Source organism: Parasteatoda tepidariorum, chromosome 11 (genome assembly GCF_982258835.1).
Source record: "Parasteatoda tepidariorum strain Cologne lab strain chromosome 11, Ptep-v5.0, whole genome shotgun sequence".
NCBI lineage: Eukaryota > Metazoa > Arthropoda > Arachnida > Araneae > Theridiidae > Parasteatoda > Parasteatoda tepidariorum.
In genome coordinates, this window is record NC_141765.1 from 44,101,265 (window position 1) to 44,117,503 (window position 16,239).

The window sequence follows — 16,239 nt, forward strand, 5'->3', positions numbered from 1 at the left end:
AAAAAAAATGTTTACGATAGATTCATTGTAAATCTGCTTGAGGGCAAAATACTCTAAGTTTTTTTTTCTCAGTATACTTAAAAAGCTCCCTGGCAGCGGTGGGATTCGAACCCACGCCTCCGAAGAGACTGGTGCCTTAAACCAGCGCCTTAGACCGCTCGGCCACGCTACCGATAACGCACGAATTCCCCCCCTCTTTTTACAGCTTTCCGTCTGTGAAATAACGAATTCGGATCAGCGCTTTTATTAAAAAGAATTATTATCCAACATAAAGCATTTATTTTTTATGAAGTACTTGCATTTTTTTTCTCCGTAATTACATGTTTTTTGCAAAATGTTTGGGAACCAAAAGTACAATATTGGCAGCGGTGGGATTCGAACCCACGCCTCGAGAGACTGGTGCCTAAAACCAGCGCCTTAGACCACTCGGCCACGCTACCTCATTTCAACCAAGTGTTGAAAACTTTTTTTTACAAATAATGCAGTTAATTCTTGCTCGGACTCTAAGTTTTTTCAAATACTTTAGACTCTCTTTATTCGAAAGTATGCGAACCGCCGTCAAAATACCGGATAAATATGTCATGATATAAAAAAAAAAAAAATGTTTACGATAGATTCATTGTAAATCTGCTTGAGGGCAAAATACTCTAAGTTTTTTTTTCTCAGTATACTTAAAAAGCTCCCTGGCAGCGGTGGGATTCGAACCCACGCCTCCGAAGAGACTGGTGCCTTAAACCAGCGCCTTAGACCGCTCGGCCACGCTACCGATAACGCACGAATTCCCCCCCTCTTTTTACAGCTTTCCGTCTGTGAAATAACGAATTCGGATCAGCGCTTTTATTAAAAAGAATTATTATCCAACATAAAGCATTTATTTTTTATGAAGTACTTGCATTTTTTTTCTCCGTAATTACATGTTTTTTGCAAAATGTTTGGGAACCAAAAGTACAATATTGGCAGCGGTGGGATTCGAACCCACGCCTCGAGAGACTGGTGCCTAAAACCAGCGCCTTAGACCACTCGGCCACGCTACCTCATTTCAACCAAGTGTTGAAAACTTTTTTTTACAAATAATGCAGTTAATTCTTGCTCGGACTCTAAGTTTTTTCAAATACTTTAGACTCTCTTTATTCGAAAGTATGCGAACCGCCGTCAAAATACCGGATAAATATGTCATGATATAAAAAAAAAAAAAATGTTTACGATAGATTCATTGTAAATCTGCTTGAGGGCAAAATACTCTAAGTTTTTTTTTCTCAGTATACTTAAAAAGCTCCCTGGCAGCGGTGGGATTCGAACCCACGCCTCCGAAGAGACTGGTGCCTTAAACCAGCGCCTTAGACCGCTCGGCCACGCTACCGATAACGCACGAATTCCCCCCCTCTTTTTACAGCTTTCCGTCTGTGAAATAACGAATTCGGATCAGCGCTTTTATTAAAAAGAATTATTATCCAACATAAAGCATTTATTTTTTATGAAGTACTTGCATTTTTTTTCTCCGTAATTACATGTTTTTTGCAAAATGTTTGGGAACCAAAAGTACAATATTGGCAGCGGTGGGATTCGAACCCACGCCTCGAGAGACTGGTGCCTAAAACCAGCGCCTTAGACCACTCGGCCACGCTACCTCATTTCAACCAAGTGTTGAAAACTTTTTTTTACAAATAATGCAGTTAATTCTTGCTCGGACTCTAAGTTTTTTCAAATACTTTAGACTCTCTTTATTCGAAAGTATGCGAACCGCCGTCAAAATACCGGATAAATATGTCATGATATAAAAAAAAAAAAAATGTTTACGATAGATTCATTGTAAATCTGCTTGAGGGCAAAATACTCTAAGTTTTTTTTTCTCAGTATACTTAAAAAGCTCCCTGGCAGCGGTGGGATTCGAACCCACGCCTCCGAAGAGACTGGTGCCTTAAACCAGCGCCTTAGACCGCTCGGCCACGCTACCGATAACGCACGAATTCCCCCCCTCTTTTTACAGCTTTCCGTCTGTGAAATAACGAATTCGGATCAGCGCTTTTATTAAAAAGAATTATTATCCAACATAAAGCATTTATTTTTTATGAAGTACTTGCATTTTTTTTCTCCGTAATTACATGTTTTTTGCAAAATGTTTGGGAACCAAAAGTACAATATTGGCAGCGGTGGGATTCGAACCCACGCCTCGAGAGACTGGTGCCTAAAACCAGCGCCTTAGACCACTCGGCCACGCTACCTCATTTCAACCAAGTGTTGAAAACTTTTTTTTACAAATAATGCAGTTAATTCTTGCTCGGACTCTAAGTTTTTTCAAATACTTTAGACTCTCTTTATTCGAAAGTATGCGAACCGCCGTCAAAATACCGGATAAATATGTCATGATATAAAAAAAAAAAAAATGTTTACGATAGATTCATTGTAAATCTGCTTGAGGGCAAAATACTCTAAGTTTTTTTTTCTCAGTATACTTAAAAAGCTCCCTGGCAGCGGTGGGATTCGAACCCACGCCTCCGAAGAGACTGGTGCCTTAAACCAGCGCCTTAGACCGCTCGGCCACGCTACCGATAACGCACGAATTCCCCCCCTCTTTTTACAGCTTTCCGTCTGTGAAATAACGAATTCGGATCAGCGCTTTTATTAAAAAGAATTATTATCCAACATAAAGCATTTATTTTTTATGAAGTACTTGCATTTTTTTTCTCCGTAATTACATGTTTTTTGCAAAATGTTTGGGAACCAAAAGTACAATATTGGCAGCGGTGGGATTCGAACCCACGCCTCGAGAGACTGGTGCCTAAAACCAGCGCCTTAGACCACTCGGCCACGCTACCTCATTTCAACCAAGTGTTGAAAACTTTTTTTTACAAATAATGCAGTTAATTCTTGCTCGGACTCTAAGTTTTTTCAAATACTTTAGACTCTCTTTATTCGAAAGTATGCGAACCGCCGTCAAAATACCGGATAAATATGTCATGATATAAAAAAAAAAAAAATGTTTACGATAGATTCATTGTAAATCTGCTTGAGGGCAAAATACTCTAAGTTTTTTTTTCTCAGTATACTTAAAAAGCTCCCTGGCAGCGGTGGGATTCGAACCCACGCCTCCGAAGAGACTGGTGCCTTAAACCAGCGCCTTAGACCGCTCGGCCACGCTACCGATAACGCACGAATTCCCCCCCTCTTTTTACAGCTTTCCGTCTGTGAAATAACGAATTCGGATCAGCGCTTTTATTAAAAAGAATTATTATCCAACATAAAGCATTTATTTTTTATGAAGTACTTGCATTTTTTTTCTCCGTAATTACATGTTTTTTGCAAAATGTTTGGGAACCAAAAGTACAATATTGGCAGCGGTGGGATTCGAACCCACGCCTCGAGAGACTGGTGCCTAAAACCAGCGCCTTAGACCACTCGGCCACGCTACCTCATTTCAACCAAGTGTTGAAAACTTTTTTTTTTACAAATAATGCAGTTAATTCTTGCTCGGACTCTAAGTTTTTTCAAATACTTTAGACTCTCTTTATTCGAAAGTATGCGAACCGCCGTCAAAATACCGGATAAATATGTCATGATATAAAAAAAAAAAAATGTTTACGATAGATTCATTGTAAATCTGCTTGAGGGCAAAATACTCTAAGTTTTTTTTTTCTCAGTATACTTAAAAAGCTCCCTGGCAGCGGTGGGATTCGAACCCACGCCTCCGAAGAGACTGGTGCCTTAAACCAGCGCCTTAGACCGCTCGGCCACGCTACCGATAACGCACGAATTCCCCCCCTCTTTTTACAGCTTTCCGTCTGTGAAATAACGAATTCGGATCAGCGCTTTTATTAAAAAGAATTATTATCCAACATAAAGCATTTATTTTTTATGAAGTACTTGCATTTTTTTTCTCCGTAATTACATGTTTTTTGCAAAATGTTTGGGAACCAAAAGTACAATATTGGCAGCGGTGGGATTCGAACCCACGCCTCGAGAGACTGGTGCCTAAAACCAGCGCCTTAGACCACTCGGCCACGCTACCTCATTTCAACCAAGTGTTGAAACTTTTTTTTACAAATAATGCAGTTAATTCTTGCTCGGACTCTAAGTTTTTTCAAATACTTTAGACTCTCTTTATTCGAAAGTATGCGAACCGCCGTCAAAATACCGGATAAATATGTCAGATGATATAAAAAAAAAAAAAATGTTTACGATAGATTCATTGTAAATCTGCTTGAGGGCAAATACTCTAAGTTTTTTTTTCTCAGTATACTTAAAAAGCTCCCTGGCAGCGGTGGGATTCGAACCCACGCCTCCGAAGAGACTGGTGCCTTAAACCAGGCGCCTTAGACCCGCTCGGCCACGCTACCGATAACGCACGAATTCCCCCCTCTTTTTACAGCTTTCCGTCTGTGAAATAACGAATTCGGATCAGCGCTTTTATTAAAAAGAATTATATCCAACATAAAGCATTTATTTTTTATGAAGTACTTGCATTTTTTTTCTCAGTAATTACATGTTTTTTGCAAAATGTTTGGGAACCAAAAGTACAATATTGGCAGCGGTGGGATTCGAACCCACGCCTCGAGAGACTGGTGCCTAAAACCAGCGCCTTAGACCACTCGGCCACGCTACCTCATTTCAACCAAGTGTTGAAAACTTTTTTTTACAAATAATGCAGTTAATTCTTGCTCGGACTCTAAGTTTTTTCAAATACTTTAGACTCTCTTTATTCGAAAGTATGCGAACCGCCGTCAAAATACCGGATAAATATGTCATGATATAAAAAAAAAAAAATGTTTACGATAGATTCATTGTAAATCTGCTTGAGGGCAAAATACTCTAAGTTTTTTTTTCTCAGTATACTTAAAAAGCTCCCTGGCAGCGGTGGATTCGAACCCACGCCTCCGAAGAGACTGGTGCCTTAAACCAGCGCCTTAGACCGCTCGGCCACGCTACCGATAACGCACGAATTCCCCCCCTCTTTTTACAGCTTTCCGTCTGTGAAATAACGAATTCGGATCAGCGCTTTTATTAAAAAGAATTATTATCCAACATAAAGCATTTATTTTTTATGAAGTACTTGCATTTTTTTTCTCCGTAATTACATGTTTTTTGCAAAATGTTTGGGAACCAAAAGTACAATATTGGCAGCGGTGGGATTCGAACCCACGCCTCGAGAGACTGGTGCCTAAAACCAGCGCCTTAGACCACTCGGCCACGCTACCTCATTTCAACCAAGTGTTGAAAACTTTTTTTTACAAATAATGCAGTTAATTCTTGCTCGGACTCTAAGTTTTTTCAAATACTTTAGACTCTCTTTATTCGAAAGTATGCGAACCGCCGTCAAAATACCGGATAAATATGTCATGATATAAAAAATAAAAAAAATGTTTACGATAGATTCATTGTAAATCTGCTTGAGGGCAAAATACTCTAAGTTTTTTTTTCTCAGTATACTTAAAAAGCTCCCTGGCAGCGGTGGGATTCGAACCCACGCCTCCGAAGAGACTGGTGCCTTAAACCAGCGCCTTAGACCGCTCGGCCACGCTACCGATAACGCACGAATTCCCCCCCTCTTTTTACAGCTTTCCGTCTGTGAAATAACGAATTCGGATCAGCGCTTTTATTAAAAAGAATTATTATCCAACATAAAGCATTTATTTTTTATGAAGTACTTGCATTTTTTTTCTCCGTAATTACATGTTTTTTGCAAAATGTTTGGGAACCAAAAGTACAATATTGGCAGCGGTGGGATTCGAACCCACGCCTCGAGAGACTGGTGCCTAAAACCAGCGCCTTAGACCACTCGGCCACGCTACCTCATTTCAACCAAGTGTTGAAAACTTTTTTTTACAAATAATGCAGTTAATTCTTGCTCGGACTCTAAGTTTTTTCAAATACTTTAGACTCTCTTTATTCGAAAGTATGCGAACCGCCGTCAAAATACCGGATAAATATGTCATGATATAAAAAAAAAAAAATGTTTACGATAGATTCATTGTAAATCTGCTTGAGGGCAAAATACTCTAAGTTTTTTTTTCTCAGTATACTTAAAAAGCTCCCTGGCAGCGGTGGGATTCGAACCCACGCCTCCGAAGAGACTGGTGCCTTAAACCAGCGCCTTAGACCGCTCGGCCACGCTACCGATAACGCACGAATTCCCCCCCTCTTTTTACAGCTTTCCGTCTGTGAAATAACGAATTCGGATCAGCGCTTTTATTAAAAAGAATTATTATCCAACATAAAGCATTTATTTTTTATGAAGTACTTGCATTTTTTTTCTCCGTAATTACATGTTTTTTGCAAAATGTTTGGGAACCAAAAGTACAATATTGGCAGCGGTGGGATTCGAACCCACGCCTCGAGAGACTGGTGCCTAAAACCAGCGCCTTAGACCACTCGGCCACGCTACCTCATTTCAACCAAGTGTTGAAAACTTTTTTTTACAAATAATGCAGTTAATTCTTGCTCGGACTCTAAGTTTTTTCAAATACTTTAGACTCTCTTTATTCGAAAGTATGCGAACCGCCGTCAAAATACCGGATAAATATGTCATGATATAAAAAAAAAAAAAATGTTTACGATAGATTCATTGTAAATCTGCTTGAGGGCAAAATACTCTAAGTTTTTTTTTCTCAGTATACTTAAAAAGCTCCCTGGCAGCGGTGGGATTCGAACCCACGCCTCCGAAGAGACTGGTGCCTTAAACCAGCGCCTTAGACCGCTCGGCCACGCTACCGATAACGCACGAATTCCCCCCCTCTTTTTACAGCTTTCCGTCTGTGAAATAACGAATTCGGATCAGCGCTTTTATTAAAAAGAATTATTATCCAACATAAAGCATTTATTTTTTATGAAGTACTTGCATTTTTTTTCTCCGTAATTACATGTTTTTTGCAAAATGTTTGGGAACCAAAAGTACAATATTGGCAGCGGTGGGATTCGAACCCACGCCTCGAGAGACTGGTGCCTAAAACCAGCGCCTTAGACCACTCGGCCACGCTACCTCATTTCAACCAAGTGTTGAAAACTTTTTTTTACAAATAATGCAGTTAATTCTTGCTCGGACTCTAAGTTTTTTCAAATACTTTAGACTCTCTTTATTCGAAAGTATGCGAACCGCCGTCAAAATACCGGATAAATATGTCATGATATAAAAAAAAAAAAAATGTTTACGATAGATTCATTGTAAATCTGCTTGAGGGCAAAATACTCTAAGTTTTTTTTTCTCAGTATACTTAAAAAGCTCCCTGGCAGCGGTGGGATTCGAACCCACGCCTCCGAAGAGACTGGTGCCTTAAACCAGCGCCTTAGACCGCTCGGCCACGCTACCGATAACGCACGAATTCCCCCCCTCTTTTTACAGCTTTCCGTCTGTGAAATAACGAATTCGGATCAGCGCTTTTATTAAAAAGAATTATTATCCAACATAAAGCATTTATTTTTTATGAAGTACTTGCATTTTTTTTCTCCGTAATTACATGTTTTTTGCAAAATGTTTGGGAACCAAAAGTACAATATTGGCAGCGGTGGGATTCGAACCCACGCCTCGAGAGACTGGTGCCTAAAACCAGCGCCTTAGACCACTCGGCCACGCTACCTCATTTCAACCAAGTGTTGAAAACTTTTTTTTACAAATAATGCAGTTAATTCTTGCTCGGACTCTAAGTTTTTTCAAATACTTTAGACTCTCTTTATTCGAAAGTATGCGAACCGCCGTCAAAATACCGGATAAATATGTCATGATATAAAAAAAAAAAAAAATGTTTACGATAGATTCATTGTAAATCTGCTTGAGGGCAAAATACTCTAAGTTTTTTTTTCTCAGTATACTTAAAAAGCTCCCTGGCAGCGGTGGGATTCGAACCCACGCCTCCGAAGAGACTGGTGCCTTAAACCAGCGCCTTAGACCGCTCGGCCACGCTACCGATAACGCACGAATTCCCCCCCTCTTTTTACAGCTTTCCGTCTGTGAAATAACGAATTCGGATCAGCGCTTTTATTAAAAAGAATTATTATCCAACATAAAGCATTTATTTTTTATGAAGTACTTGCATTTTTTTTCTCCGTAATTACATGTTTTTTGCAAAATGTTTGGGAACCAAAAGTACAATATTGGCAGCGGTGGGATTCGAACCCACGCCTCGAGAGACTGGTGCCTAAAACCAGCGCCTTAGACCACTCGGCCACGCTACCTCATTTCAACCAAGTGTTGAAAACTTTTTTTTACAAATAATGCAGTTAATTCTTGCTCGGACTCTAAGTTTTTTCAAATACTTTAGACTCTCTTTATTCGAAAGTATGCGAACCGCCGTCAAAATACCGGATAAATATGTCATGATATAAAAAAAAAAAAAATGTTTACGATAGATTCATTGTAAATCTGCTTGAGGGCAAAATACTCTAAGTTTTTTTTTCTCAGTATACTTAAAAAGCTCCCTGGCAGCGGTGGGATTCGAACCCACGCCTCCGAAGAGACTGGTGCCTTAAACCAGCGCCTTAGACCGCTCGGCCACGCTACCGATAACGCACGAATTCCCCCCCTCTTTTTACAGCTTTCCGTCTGTGAAATAACGAATTCGGATCAGCGCTTTTATTAAAAAGAATTATTATCCAACATAAAGCATTTATTTTTTATGAAGTACTTGCATTTTTTTTCTCCGTAATTACATGTTTTTTGCAAAATGTTTGGGAACCAAAAGTACAATATTGGCAGCGGTGGGATTCGAACCCACGCCTCGAGAGACTGGTGCCTAAAACCAGCGCCTTAGACCACTCGGCCACGCTACCTCATTTCAACCAAGTGTTGAAAACTTTTTTTTACAAATAATGCAGTTAATTCTTGCTCGGACTCTAAGTTTTTTCAAATACTTTAGACTCTCTTTATTCGAAAGTATGCGAACCGCCGTCAAAATACCGGATAAATATGTCATGATATTAAAAAAAAAAAAATGTTTACGATAGATTCATTGTAAATCTGCTTGAGGGCAAAATACTCTAAGTTTTTTTTTCTCAGTATACTTAAAAAGCTCCCTGGCAGCGGTGGGATTCGAACCCACGCCTCCGAAGAGACTGGTGCCTTAAACCAGCGCCTTAGACCGCTCGGCCACGCTACCGATAACGCACGAATTCCCCCCCTCTTTTTACAGCTTTCCGTCTGTGAAATAACGAATTCGGATCAGCGCTTTTATTAAAAAGAATTATTATCCAACATAAAGCATTTATTTTTTATGAAGTACTTGCATTTTTTTTCTCCGTAATTACATGTTTTTTGCAAAATGTTTGGGAACCAAAAGTACAATATTGGCAGCGGTGGGATTCGAACCCACGCCTCGAGAGACTGGTGCCTAAAACCAGCGCCTTAGACCACTCGGCCACGCTACCTCATTTCAACCAAGTGTTGAAAACTTTTTTTTACAAATAATGCAGTTAATTCTTGCTCGGACTCTAAGTTTTTTCAAATACTTTAGACTCTCTTTATTCGAAAGTATGCGAACCGCCGTCAAAATACCGGATAAATATGTCATGATATAAAAAAAAAAAAAATGTTTACGATAGATTCATTGTAAATCTGCTTGAGGGCAAAATACTCTAAGTTTTTTTTTCTCAGTATACTTAAAAAGCTCCCTGGCAGCGGTGGGATTCGAACCCACGCCTCCGAAGAGACTGGTGCCTTAAACCAGCGCCTTAGACCGCTCGGCCACGCTACCGATAACGCACGAATTCCCCCCCTCTTTTTACAGCTTTCCGTCTGTGAAATAACGAATTCGGATCAGCGCTTTTATTAAAAAGAATTATTATCCAACATAAAGCATTTATTTTTTATGAAGTACTTGCATTTTTTTTCTCCGTAATTACATGTTTTTTGCAAAATGTTTGGGAACCAAAAGTACAATATTGGCAGCGGTGGGATTCGAACCCACGCCTCGAGAGACTGGTGCCTAAAACCAGCGCCTTAGACCACTCGGCCACGCTACCTCATTTCAACCAAGTGTTGAAAACTTTTTTTTACAAATAATGCAGTTAATTCTTGCTCGGACTCTAAGTTTTTTCAAATACTTTAGACTCTCTTTATTCGAAAGTATGCGAACCGCCGTCAAAATACCGGATAAATATGTCATGATATAAAAAAAAAAAAAATGTTTACGATAGATTCATTGTAAATCTGCTTGAGGGCAAAATACTCTAAGTTTTTTTTTCTCAGTATACTTAAAAAGCTCCCTGGCAGCGGTGGGATTCGAACCCACGCCTCCGAAGAGACTGGTGCCTTAAACCAGCGCCTTAGACCGCTCGGCCACGCTACCGATAACGCACGAATTCCCCCCCTCTTTTTACAGCTTTCCGTCTGTGAAATAACGAATTCGGATCAGCGCTTTTATTAAAAAGAATTATTATCCAACATAAAGCATTTATTTTTTATGAAGTACTTGCATTTTTTTTCTCCGTAATTACATGTTTTTTGCAAAATGTTTGGGAACCAAAAGTACAATATTGGCAGCGGTGGGATTCGAACCCACGCCTCGAGAGACTGGTGCCTAAAACCAGCGCCTTAGACCACTCGGCCACGCTACCTCATTTCAACCAAGTGTTGAAAACTTTTTTTTACAAATAATGCAGTTAATTCTTGCTCGGACTCTAAGTTTTTTCAAATACTTTAGACTCTCTTTATTCGAAAGTATGCGAACCGCCGTCAAAATACCGGATAAATATGTCATGATATAAAAAAAAAAAAAATGTTTACGATAGATTCATTGTAAATCTGCTTGAGGGCAAAATACTCTAAGTTTTTTTTTCTCAGTATACTTAAAAAGCTCCCTGGCAGCGGTGGGATTCGAACCCACGCCTCCGAAGAGACTGGTGCCTTAAACCAGCGCCTTAGACCGCTCGGCCACGCTACCGATAACGCACGAATTCCCCCCCTCTTTTTACAGCTTTCCGTCTGTGAAATAACGAATTCGGATCAGCGCTTTTATTAAAAAGAATTATTATCCAACATAAAGCATTTATTTTTTATGAAGTACTTGCATTTTTTTTCTCCGTAATTACATGTTTTTTGCAAAATGTTTGGGAACCAAAAGTACAATATTGGCAGCGGTGGGATTCGAACCCACGCCTCGAGAGACTGGTGCCTAAAACCAGCGCCTTAGACCACTCGGCCACGCTACCTCATTTCAACCAAGTGTTGAAAACTTTTTTTTACAAATAATGCAGTTAATTCTTGCTCGGACTCTAAGTTTTTTCAAATACTTTAGACTCTCTTTATTCGAAAGTATGCGAACCGCCGTCAAAATACCGGATAAATATGTCATGATATAAAAAAAAAAAAAATGTTTACGATAGATTCATTGTAAATCTGCTTGAGGGCAAAATACTCTAAGTTTTTTTTTCTCAGTATACTTAAAAAGCTCCCTGGCAGCGGTGGGATTCGAACCCACGCCTCCGAAGAGACTGGTGCCTTAAACCAGCGCCTTAGACCGCTCGGCCACGCTACCGATAACGCACGAATTCCCCCCCTCTTTTTACAGCTTTCCGTCTGTGAAATAACGAATTCGGATCAGCGCTTTTATTAAAAAGAATTATTATCCAACATAAAGCATTTATTTTTTATGAAGTACTTGCATTTTTTTTCTCCGTAATTACATGTTTTTTGCAAAATGTTTGGGAACCAAAAGTACAATATTGGCAGCGGTGGGATTCGAACCCACGCCTCGAGAGACTGGTGCCTAAAACCAGCGCCTTAGACCACTCGGCCACGCTACCTCATTTCAACCAAGTGTTGAAAACTTTTTTTTACAAATAATGCAGTTAATTCTTGCTCGGACTCTAAGTTTTTTCAAATACTTTAGACTCTCTTTATTCGAAAGTATGCGAACCGCCGTCAAAATACCGGATAAATATGTCATGATATAAAAAAAAAAAAAATGTTTACGATAGATTCATTGTAAATCTGCTTGAGGGCAAAATACTCTAAGTTTTTTTTTCTCAGTATACTTAAAAAGCTCCCTGGCAGCGGTGGGATTCGAACCCACGCCTCCGAAGAGACTGGTGCCTTAAACCAGCGCCTTAGACCGCTCGGCCACGCTACCGATAACGCACGAATTCCCCCCCTCTTTTTACAGCTTTCCGTCTGTGAAATAACGAATTCGGATCAGCGCTTTTATTAAAAAGAATTATTATCCAACATAAAGCATTTATTTTTTATGAAGTACTTGCATTTTTTTTCTCCGTAATTACATGTTTTTTGCAAAATGTTTGGGAACCAAAAGTACAATATTGGCAGCGGTGGGATTCGAACCCACGCCTCGAGAGACTGGTGCCTAAAACCAGCGCCTTAGACCACTCGGCCACGCTACCTCATTTCAACCAAGTGTTGAAAACTTTTTTTTACAAATAATGCAGTTAATTCTTGCTCGGACTCTAAGTTTTTTCAAATACTTTAGACTCTCTTTATTCGAAAGTATGCGAACCGCCGTCAAAATACCGGATAAATATGTCATGATATAAAAAAAAAAAAAATGTTTACGATAGATTCATTGTAAATCTGCTTGAGGGCAAAATACTCTAAGTTTTTTTTTCTCAGTATACTTAAAAAGCTCCCTGGCAGCGGTGGGATTCGAACCCACGCCTCCGAAGAGACTGGTGCCTTAAACCAGCGCCTTAGACCGCTCGGCCACGCTACCGATAACGCACGAATTCCCCCCCTCTTTTTACAGCTTTCCGTCTGTGAAATAACGAATTCGGATCAGCGCTTTTATTAAAAAGAATTATTATCCAACATAAAGCATTTATTTTTTATGAAGTACTTGCATTTTTTTTCTCCGTAATTACATGTTTTTTGCAAAATGTTTGGGAACCAAAAGTACAATATTGGCAGCGGTGGGATTCGAACCCACGCCTCGAGAGACTGGTGCCTAAAACCAGCGCCTTAGACCACTCGGCCACGCTACCTCATTTCAACCAAGTGTTGAAAACTTTTTTTTACAAATAATGCAGTTAATTCTTGCTCGGACTCTAAGTTTTTTCAAATACTTTAGACTCTCTTTATTCGAAAGTATGCGAACCGCCGTCAAAATACCGGATAAATATGTCATGATATAAAAAAAAAAAAAATGTTTACGATAGATTCATTGTAAATCTGCTTGAGGGCAAAATACTCTAAGTTTTTTTTTCTCAGTATACTTAAAAAGCTCCCTGGCAGCGGTGGGATTCGAACCCACGCCTCCGAAGAGACTGGTGCCTTAAACCAGCGCCTTAGACCGCTCGGCCACGCTACCGATAACGCACGAATTCCCCCCCTCTTTTTACAGCTTTCCGTCTGTGAAATAACGAATTCGGATCAGCGCTTTTATTAAAAAGAATTATTATCCAACATAAAGCATTTATTTTTTATGAAGTACTTGCATTTTTTTTCTCCGTAATTACATGTTTTTTGCAAAATGTTTGGGAACCAAAAGTACAATATTGGCAGCGGTGGGATTCGAACCCACGCCTCGAGAGACTGGTGCCTAAAACCAGCGCCTTAGACCACTCGGCCACGCTACCTCATTTCAACCAAGTGTTGAAAACTTTTTTTTACAAATAATGCAGTTAATTCTTGCTCGGACTCTAAGTTTTTTCAAATACTTTAGACTCTCTTTATTCGAAAGTATGCGAACCGCCGTCAAAATACCGGATAAATATGTCATGATATAAAAAAAAAAAAAATGTTTACGATAGATTCATTGTAAATCTGCTTGAGGGCAAAATACTCTAAGTTTTTTTTTCTCAGTATACTTAAAAAGCTCCCTGGCAGCGGTGGGATTCGAACCCACGCCTCCGAAGAGACTGGTGCCTTAAACCAGCGCCTTAGACCGCTCGGCCACGCTACCGATAACGCACGAATTCCCCCCCTCTTTTTACAGCTTTCCGTCTGTGAAATAACGAATTCGGATCAGCGCTTTTATTAAAAAGAATTATTATCCAACATAAAGCATTTATTTTTTATGAAGTACTTGCATTTTTTTTCTCCGTAATTACATGTTTTTTGCAAAATGTTTGGGAACCAAAAGTACAATATTGGCAGCGGTGGGATTCGAACCCACGCCTCGAGAGACTGGTGCCTAAAACCAGCGCCTTAGACCACTCGGCCACGCTACCTCATTTCAACCAAGTGTTGAAAACTTTTTTTTACAAATAATGCAGTTAATTCTTGCTCGGACTCTAAGTTTTTTCAAATACTTTAGACTCTCTTTATTCGAAAGTATGCGAACCGCCGTCAAAATACCGGATAAATATGTCATGATATAAAAAAAAAAAAAATGTTTACGATAGATTCATTGTAAATCTGCTTGAGGGCAAAATACTCTAAGTTTTTTTTTCTCAGTATACTTAAAAAGCTCCCTGGCAGCGGTGGGATTCGAACCCACGCCTCCGAAGAGACTGGTGCCTTAAACCAGCGCCTTAGACCGCTCGGCCACGCTACCGATAACGCACGAATTCCCCCCCTCTTTTTACAGCTTTCCGTCTGTGAAATAACGAATTCGGATCAGCGCTTTTATTAAAAAGAATTATTATCCAACATAAAGCATTTATTTTTTATGAAGTACTTGCATTTTTTTTCTCCGTAATTACATGTTTTTTGCAAAATGTTTGGGAACCAAAAGTACAATATTGGCAGCGGTGGGATTCGAACCCACGCCTCGAGAGACTGGTGCCTAAAACCAGCGCCTTAGACCACTCGGCCACGCTACCTCATTTCAACCAAGTGTTGAAAACTTTTTTTTACAAATAATGCAGTTAATTCTTGCTCGGACTCTAAGTTTTTTCAAATACTTTAGACTCTCTTTATTCGAAAGTATGCGAACCGCCGTCAAAATACCGGATAAATATGTCATGATATAAAAAAAAAAAAAATGTTTACGATAGATTCATTGTAAATCTGCTTGAGGGCAAAATACTCTAAGTTTTTTTTTCTCAGTATACTTAAAAAGCTCCCTGGCAGCGGTGGGATTCGAACCCACGCCTCCGAAGAGACTGGTGCCTTAAACCAGCGCCTTAGACCGCTCGGCCACGCTACCGATAACGCACGAATTCCCCCCCTCTTTTTACAGCTTTCCGTCTGTGAAATAACGAATTCGGATCAGCGCTTTTATTAAAAAGAATTATTATCCAACATAAAGCATTTATTTTTTATGAAGTACTTGCATTTTTTTTCTCCGTAATTACATGTTTTTTGCAAAATGTTTGGGAACCAAAAGTACAATATTGGCAGCGGTGGGATTCGAACCCACGCCTCGAGAGACTGGTGCCTAAAACCAGCGCCTTAGACCACTCGGCCACGCTACCTCATTTCAACCAAGTGTTGAAAACTTTTTTTTACAAATAATGCAGTTAATTCTTGCTCGGACTCTAAGTTTTTTCAAATACTTTAGACTCTCTTTATTCGAAAGTATGCGAACCGCCGTCAAAATACCGGATAAATATGTCATGATATAAAAAAAAAAAAAATGTTTACGATAGATTCATTGTAAATCTGCTTGAGGGCAAAATACTCTAAGTTTTTTTTTCTCAGTATACTTAAAAAGCTCCCTGGCAGCGGTGGGATTCGAACCCACGCCTCCGAAGAGACTGGTGCCTTAAACCAGCGCCTTAGACCGCTCGGCCACGCTACCGATAACGCACGAATTCCCCCCCTCTTTTTACAGCTTTCCGTCTGTGAAATAACGAATTCGGATCAGCGCTTTTATTAAAAAGAATTATTATCCAACATAAAGCATTTATTTTTTATGAAGTACTTGCATTTTTTTTCTCCGTAATTACATGTTTTTTGCAAAATGTTTGGGAACCAAAAGTACAATATTGGCAGCGGTGGGATTCGAACCCACGCCTCGAGAGACTGGTGCCTAAAACCAGCGCCTTAGACCACTCGGCCACGCTACCTCATTTCAACCAAGTGTTGAAAACTTTTTTTTACAAATAATGCAGTTAATTCTTGCTCGGACTCTAAGTTTTTTCAAATACTTTAGACTCTCTTTATTCGAAAGTATGCGAACCGCCGTCAAAATACCGGATAAATATGTCATGATATAAAAAAAAAAAAAATGTTTACGATAGATTCATTGTAAATCTGCTTGAGGGCAAAATACTCTAAGTTTTTTTTTCTCAGTATACTTAAAAAGCTCCCTGGCAGCGGTGGGATTCGAACCCACGCCTCCGAAGAGACTGGTGCCTTAAACCAGCGCCTTAGACCGCTCGGCCACGCTACCGATAACGCACGAATTCCCCCCCTCTTTT

At 39.6% G+C, this 16,239-nt stretch overlaps 55 non-coding genes across 55 annotated transcripts; all 55 read right to left on the reverse strand.

The window, feature by feature from the left end:
- Positions 1 to 90: 90 nt before the first annotated feature.
- TRNAL-AAG (transfer RNA leucine (anticodon AAG)) lies at positions 91 to 172 on the reverse strand. The gene has a single exon. It is a non-coding gene; the product is annotated as a tRNA-Leu (tRNA).
- A 188-nt stretch (positions 173 to 360) lies between these two features.
- Positions 361 to 440, reverse strand: TRNAL-UAG (transfer RNA leucine (anticodon UAG)). The gene has a single exon. It is a non-coding gene; the product is annotated as a tRNA-Leu (tRNA).
- A 244-nt stretch (positions 441 to 684) lies between these two features.
- Positions 685 to 766, reverse strand: TRNAL-AAG (transfer RNA leucine (anticodon AAG)). The gene has a single exon. It is a non-coding gene; the product is annotated as a tRNA-Leu (tRNA).
- A 188-nt stretch (positions 767 to 954) lies between these two features.
- On the reverse strand, positions 955 to 1,034 carry TRNAL-UAG (transfer RNA leucine (anticodon UAG)). The gene has a single exon. It is a non-coding gene; the product is annotated as a tRNA-Leu (tRNA).
- A 244-nt stretch (positions 1,035 to 1,278) lies between these two features.
- On the reverse strand, positions 1,279 to 1,360 carry TRNAL-AAG (transfer RNA leucine (anticodon AAG)). Its single transcript has one exon. It is a non-coding gene; the product is annotated as a tRNA-Leu (tRNA).
- A 188-nt stretch (positions 1,361 to 1,548) lies between these two features.
- Positions 1,549 to 1,628, reverse strand: TRNAL-UAG (transfer RNA leucine (anticodon UAG)). The gene has a single exon. It is a non-coding gene; the product is annotated as a tRNA-Leu (tRNA).
- A 244-nt stretch (positions 1,629 to 1,872) lies between these two features.
- TRNAL-AAG (transfer RNA leucine (anticodon AAG)) lies at positions 1,873 to 1,954 on the reverse strand. Its single transcript has one exon. It is a non-coding gene; the product is annotated as a tRNA-Leu (tRNA).
- A 188-nt stretch (positions 1,955 to 2,142) lies between these two features.
- TRNAL-UAG (transfer RNA leucine (anticodon UAG)) lies at positions 2,143 to 2,222 on the reverse strand. Its single transcript has one exon. It is a non-coding gene; the product is annotated as a tRNA-Leu (tRNA).
- A 244-nt stretch (positions 2,223 to 2,466) lies between these two features.
- Positions 2,467 to 2,548, reverse strand: TRNAL-AAG (transfer RNA leucine (anticodon AAG)). The gene has a single exon. It is a non-coding gene; the product is annotated as a tRNA-Leu (tRNA).
- Positions 2,549 to 2,736: 188 nt separating this feature from the next.
- Positions 2,737 to 2,816, reverse strand: TRNAL-UAG (transfer RNA leucine (anticodon UAG)). Its single transcript has one exon. It is a non-coding gene; the product is annotated as a tRNA-Leu (tRNA).
- A 244-nt stretch (positions 2,817 to 3,060) lies between these two features.
- TRNAL-AAG (transfer RNA leucine (anticodon AAG)) lies at positions 3,061 to 3,142 on the reverse strand. The gene has a single exon. It is a non-coding gene; the product is annotated as a tRNA-Leu (tRNA).
- Positions 3,143 to 3,330: 188 nt separating this feature from the next.
- TRNAL-UAG (transfer RNA leucine (anticodon UAG)) lies at positions 3,331 to 3,410 on the reverse strand. The gene has a single exon. It is a non-coding gene; the product is annotated as a tRNA-Leu (tRNA).
- Positions 3,411 to 3,656: 246 nt separating this feature from the next.
- On the reverse strand, positions 3,657 to 3,738 carry TRNAL-AAG (transfer RNA leucine (anticodon AAG)). The gene has a single exon. It is a non-coding gene; the product is annotated as a tRNA-Leu (tRNA).
- Positions 3,739 to 3,926: 188 nt separating this feature from the next.
- TRNAL-UAG (transfer RNA leucine (anticodon UAG)) lies at positions 3,927 to 4,006 on the reverse strand. The gene has a single exon. It is a non-coding gene; the product is annotated as a tRNA-Leu (tRNA).
- Positions 4,007 to 4,250: 244 nt separating this feature from the next.
- Positions 4,251 to 4,334, reverse strand: TRNAL-AAG (transfer RNA leucine (anticodon AAG)). Its single transcript has one exon. It is a non-coding gene; the product is annotated as a tRNA-Leu (tRNA).
- A 186-nt stretch (positions 4,335 to 4,520) lies between these two features.
- TRNAL-UAG (transfer RNA leucine (anticodon UAG)) lies at positions 4,521 to 4,600 on the reverse strand. Its single transcript has one exon. It is a non-coding gene; the product is annotated as a tRNA-Leu (tRNA).
- A 243-nt stretch (positions 4,601 to 4,843) lies between these two features.
- TRNAL-AAG (transfer RNA leucine (anticodon AAG)) lies at positions 4,844 to 4,924 on the reverse strand. Its single transcript has one exon. It is a non-coding gene; the product is annotated as a tRNA-Leu (tRNA).
- A 188-nt stretch (positions 4,925 to 5,112) lies between these two features.
- Positions 5,113 to 5,192, reverse strand: TRNAL-UAG (transfer RNA leucine (anticodon UAG)). Its single transcript has one exon. It is a non-coding gene; the product is annotated as a tRNA-Leu (tRNA).
- A 245-nt stretch (positions 5,193 to 5,437) lies between these two features.
- TRNAL-AAG (transfer RNA leucine (anticodon AAG)) lies at positions 5,438 to 5,519 on the reverse strand. Its single transcript has one exon. It is a non-coding gene; the product is annotated as a tRNA-Leu (tRNA).
- A 188-nt stretch (positions 5,520 to 5,707) lies between these two features.
- On the reverse strand, positions 5,708 to 5,787 carry TRNAL-UAG (transfer RNA leucine (anticodon UAG)). The gene has a single exon. It is a non-coding gene; the product is annotated as a tRNA-Leu (tRNA).
- Positions 5,788 to 6,030: 243 nt separating this feature from the next.
- Positions 6,031 to 6,112, reverse strand: TRNAL-AAG (transfer RNA leucine (anticodon AAG)). Its single transcript has one exon. It is a non-coding gene; the product is annotated as a tRNA-Leu (tRNA).
- Positions 6,113 to 6,300: 188 nt separating this feature from the next.
- TRNAL-UAG (transfer RNA leucine (anticodon UAG)) lies at positions 6,301 to 6,380 on the reverse strand. Its single transcript has one exon. It is a non-coding gene; the product is annotated as a tRNA-Leu (tRNA).
- Positions 6,381 to 6,624: 244 nt separating this feature from the next.
- On the reverse strand, positions 6,625 to 6,706 carry TRNAL-AAG (transfer RNA leucine (anticodon AAG)). The gene has a single exon. It is a non-coding gene; the product is annotated as a tRNA-Leu (tRNA).
- A 188-nt stretch (positions 6,707 to 6,894) lies between these two features.
- TRNAL-UAG (transfer RNA leucine (anticodon UAG)) lies at positions 6,895 to 6,974 on the reverse strand. Its single transcript has one exon. It is a non-coding gene; the product is annotated as a tRNA-Leu (tRNA).
- Positions 6,975 to 7,218: 244 nt separating this feature from the next.
- On the reverse strand, positions 7,219 to 7,300 carry TRNAL-AAG (transfer RNA leucine (anticodon AAG)). The gene has a single exon. It is a non-coding gene; the product is annotated as a tRNA-Leu (tRNA).
- A 188-nt stretch (positions 7,301 to 7,488) lies between these two features.
- Positions 7,489 to 7,568, reverse strand: TRNAL-UAG (transfer RNA leucine (anticodon UAG)). Its single transcript has one exon. It is a non-coding gene; the product is annotated as a tRNA-Leu (tRNA).
- A 245-nt stretch (positions 7,569 to 7,813) lies between these two features.
- TRNAL-AAG (transfer RNA leucine (anticodon AAG)) lies at positions 7,814 to 7,895 on the reverse strand. Its single transcript has one exon. It is a non-coding gene; the product is annotated as a tRNA-Leu (tRNA).
- Positions 7,896 to 8,083: 188 nt separating this feature from the next.
- Positions 8,084 to 8,163, reverse strand: TRNAL-UAG (transfer RNA leucine (anticodon UAG)). The gene has a single exon. It is a non-coding gene; the product is annotated as a tRNA-Leu (tRNA).
- Positions 8,164 to 8,407: 244 nt separating this feature from the next.
- TRNAL-AAG (transfer RNA leucine (anticodon AAG)) lies at positions 8,408 to 8,489 on the reverse strand. The gene has a single exon. It is a non-coding gene; the product is annotated as a tRNA-Leu (tRNA).
- Positions 8,490 to 8,677: 188 nt separating this feature from the next.
- On the reverse strand, positions 8,678 to 8,757 carry TRNAL-UAG (transfer RNA leucine (anticodon UAG)). Its single transcript has one exon. It is a non-coding gene; the product is annotated as a tRNA-Leu (tRNA).
- A 244-nt stretch (positions 8,758 to 9,001) lies between these two features.
- On the reverse strand, positions 9,002 to 9,083 carry TRNAL-AAG (transfer RNA leucine (anticodon AAG)). Its single transcript has one exon. It is a non-coding gene; the product is annotated as a tRNA-Leu (tRNA).
- A 188-nt stretch (positions 9,084 to 9,271) lies between these two features.
- On the reverse strand, positions 9,272 to 9,351 carry TRNAL-UAG (transfer RNA leucine (anticodon UAG)). The gene has a single exon. It is a non-coding gene; the product is annotated as a tRNA-Leu (tRNA).
- Positions 9,352 to 9,595: 244 nt separating this feature from the next.
- On the reverse strand, positions 9,596 to 9,677 carry TRNAL-AAG (transfer RNA leucine (anticodon AAG)). Its single transcript has one exon. It is a non-coding gene; the product is annotated as a tRNA-Leu (tRNA).
- Positions 9,678 to 9,865: 188 nt separating this feature from the next.
- Positions 9,866 to 9,945, reverse strand: TRNAL-UAG (transfer RNA leucine (anticodon UAG)). Its single transcript has one exon. It is a non-coding gene; the product is annotated as a tRNA-Leu (tRNA).
- A 244-nt stretch (positions 9,946 to 10,189) lies between these two features.
- TRNAL-AAG (transfer RNA leucine (anticodon AAG)) lies at positions 10,190 to 10,271 on the reverse strand. Its single transcript has one exon. It is a non-coding gene; the product is annotated as a tRNA-Leu (tRNA).
- A 188-nt stretch (positions 10,272 to 10,459) lies between these two features.
- On the reverse strand, positions 10,460 to 10,539 carry TRNAL-UAG (transfer RNA leucine (anticodon UAG)). The gene has a single exon. It is a non-coding gene; the product is annotated as a tRNA-Leu (tRNA).
- Positions 10,540 to 10,783: 244 nt separating this feature from the next.
- TRNAL-AAG (transfer RNA leucine (anticodon AAG)) lies at positions 10,784 to 10,865 on the reverse strand. Its single transcript has one exon. It is a non-coding gene; the product is annotated as a tRNA-Leu (tRNA).
- Positions 10,866 to 11,053: 188 nt separating this feature from the next.
- TRNAL-UAG (transfer RNA leucine (anticodon UAG)) lies at positions 11,054 to 11,133 on the reverse strand. Its single transcript has one exon. It is a non-coding gene; the product is annotated as a tRNA-Leu (tRNA).
- Positions 11,134 to 11,377: 244 nt separating this feature from the next.
- On the reverse strand, positions 11,378 to 11,459 carry TRNAL-AAG (transfer RNA leucine (anticodon AAG)). Its single transcript has one exon. It is a non-coding gene; the product is annotated as a tRNA-Leu (tRNA).
- A 188-nt stretch (positions 11,460 to 11,647) lies between these two features.
- TRNAL-UAG (transfer RNA leucine (anticodon UAG)) lies at positions 11,648 to 11,727 on the reverse strand. The gene has a single exon. It is a non-coding gene; the product is annotated as a tRNA-Leu (tRNA).
- A 244-nt stretch (positions 11,728 to 11,971) lies between these two features.
- Positions 11,972 to 12,053, reverse strand: TRNAL-AAG (transfer RNA leucine (anticodon AAG)). Its single transcript has one exon. It is a non-coding gene; the product is annotated as a tRNA-Leu (tRNA).
- A 188-nt stretch (positions 12,054 to 12,241) lies between these two features.
- On the reverse strand, positions 12,242 to 12,321 carry TRNAL-UAG (transfer RNA leucine (anticodon UAG)). The gene has a single exon. It is a non-coding gene; the product is annotated as a tRNA-Leu (tRNA).
- A 244-nt stretch (positions 12,322 to 12,565) lies between these two features.
- TRNAL-AAG (transfer RNA leucine (anticodon AAG)) lies at positions 12,566 to 12,647 on the reverse strand. Its single transcript has one exon. It is a non-coding gene; the product is annotated as a tRNA-Leu (tRNA).
- Positions 12,648 to 12,835: 188 nt separating this feature from the next.
- TRNAL-UAG (transfer RNA leucine (anticodon UAG)) lies at positions 12,836 to 12,915 on the reverse strand. The gene has a single exon. It is a non-coding gene; the product is annotated as a tRNA-Leu (tRNA).
- A 244-nt stretch (positions 12,916 to 13,159) lies between these two features.
- On the reverse strand, positions 13,160 to 13,241 carry TRNAL-AAG (transfer RNA leucine (anticodon AAG)). The gene has a single exon. It is a non-coding gene; the product is annotated as a tRNA-Leu (tRNA).
- Positions 13,242 to 13,429: 188 nt separating this feature from the next.
- TRNAL-UAG (transfer RNA leucine (anticodon UAG)) lies at positions 13,430 to 13,509 on the reverse strand. Its single transcript has one exon. It is a non-coding gene; the product is annotated as a tRNA-Leu (tRNA).
- A 244-nt stretch (positions 13,510 to 13,753) lies between these two features.
- TRNAL-AAG (transfer RNA leucine (anticodon AAG)) lies at positions 13,754 to 13,835 on the reverse strand. Its single transcript has one exon. It is a non-coding gene; the product is annotated as a tRNA-Leu (tRNA).
- A 188-nt stretch (positions 13,836 to 14,023) lies between these two features.
- On the reverse strand, positions 14,024 to 14,103 carry TRNAL-UAG (transfer RNA leucine (anticodon UAG)). Its single transcript has one exon. It is a non-coding gene; the product is annotated as a tRNA-Leu (tRNA).
- A 244-nt stretch (positions 14,104 to 14,347) lies between these two features.
- TRNAL-AAG (transfer RNA leucine (anticodon AAG)) lies at positions 14,348 to 14,429 on the reverse strand. Its single transcript has one exon. It is a non-coding gene; the product is annotated as a tRNA-Leu (tRNA).
- Positions 14,430 to 14,617: 188 nt separating this feature from the next.
- Positions 14,618 to 14,697, reverse strand: TRNAL-UAG (transfer RNA leucine (anticodon UAG)). The gene has a single exon. It is a non-coding gene; the product is annotated as a tRNA-Leu (tRNA).
- A 244-nt stretch (positions 14,698 to 14,941) lies between these two features.
- On the reverse strand, positions 14,942 to 15,023 carry TRNAL-AAG (transfer RNA leucine (anticodon AAG)). Its single transcript has one exon. It is a non-coding gene; the product is annotated as a tRNA-Leu (tRNA).
- Positions 15,024 to 15,211: 188 nt separating this feature from the next.
- Positions 15,212 to 15,291, reverse strand: TRNAL-UAG (transfer RNA leucine (anticodon UAG)). The gene has a single exon. It is a non-coding gene; the product is annotated as a tRNA-Leu (tRNA).
- A 244-nt stretch (positions 15,292 to 15,535) lies between these two features.
- TRNAL-AAG (transfer RNA leucine (anticodon AAG)) lies at positions 15,536 to 15,617 on the reverse strand. The gene has a single exon. It is a non-coding gene; the product is annotated as a tRNA-Leu (tRNA).
- A 188-nt stretch (positions 15,618 to 15,805) lies between these two features.
- Positions 15,806 to 15,885, reverse strand: TRNAL-UAG (transfer RNA leucine (anticodon UAG)). The gene has a single exon. It is a non-coding gene; the product is annotated as a tRNA-Leu (tRNA).
- A 244-nt stretch (positions 15,886 to 16,129) lies between these two features.
- On the reverse strand, positions 16,130 to 16,211 carry TRNAL-AAG (transfer RNA leucine (anticodon AAG)). Its single transcript has one exon. It is a non-coding gene; the product is annotated as a tRNA-Leu (tRNA).
- Positions 16,212 to 16,239: the final 28 nt, after the last annotated feature.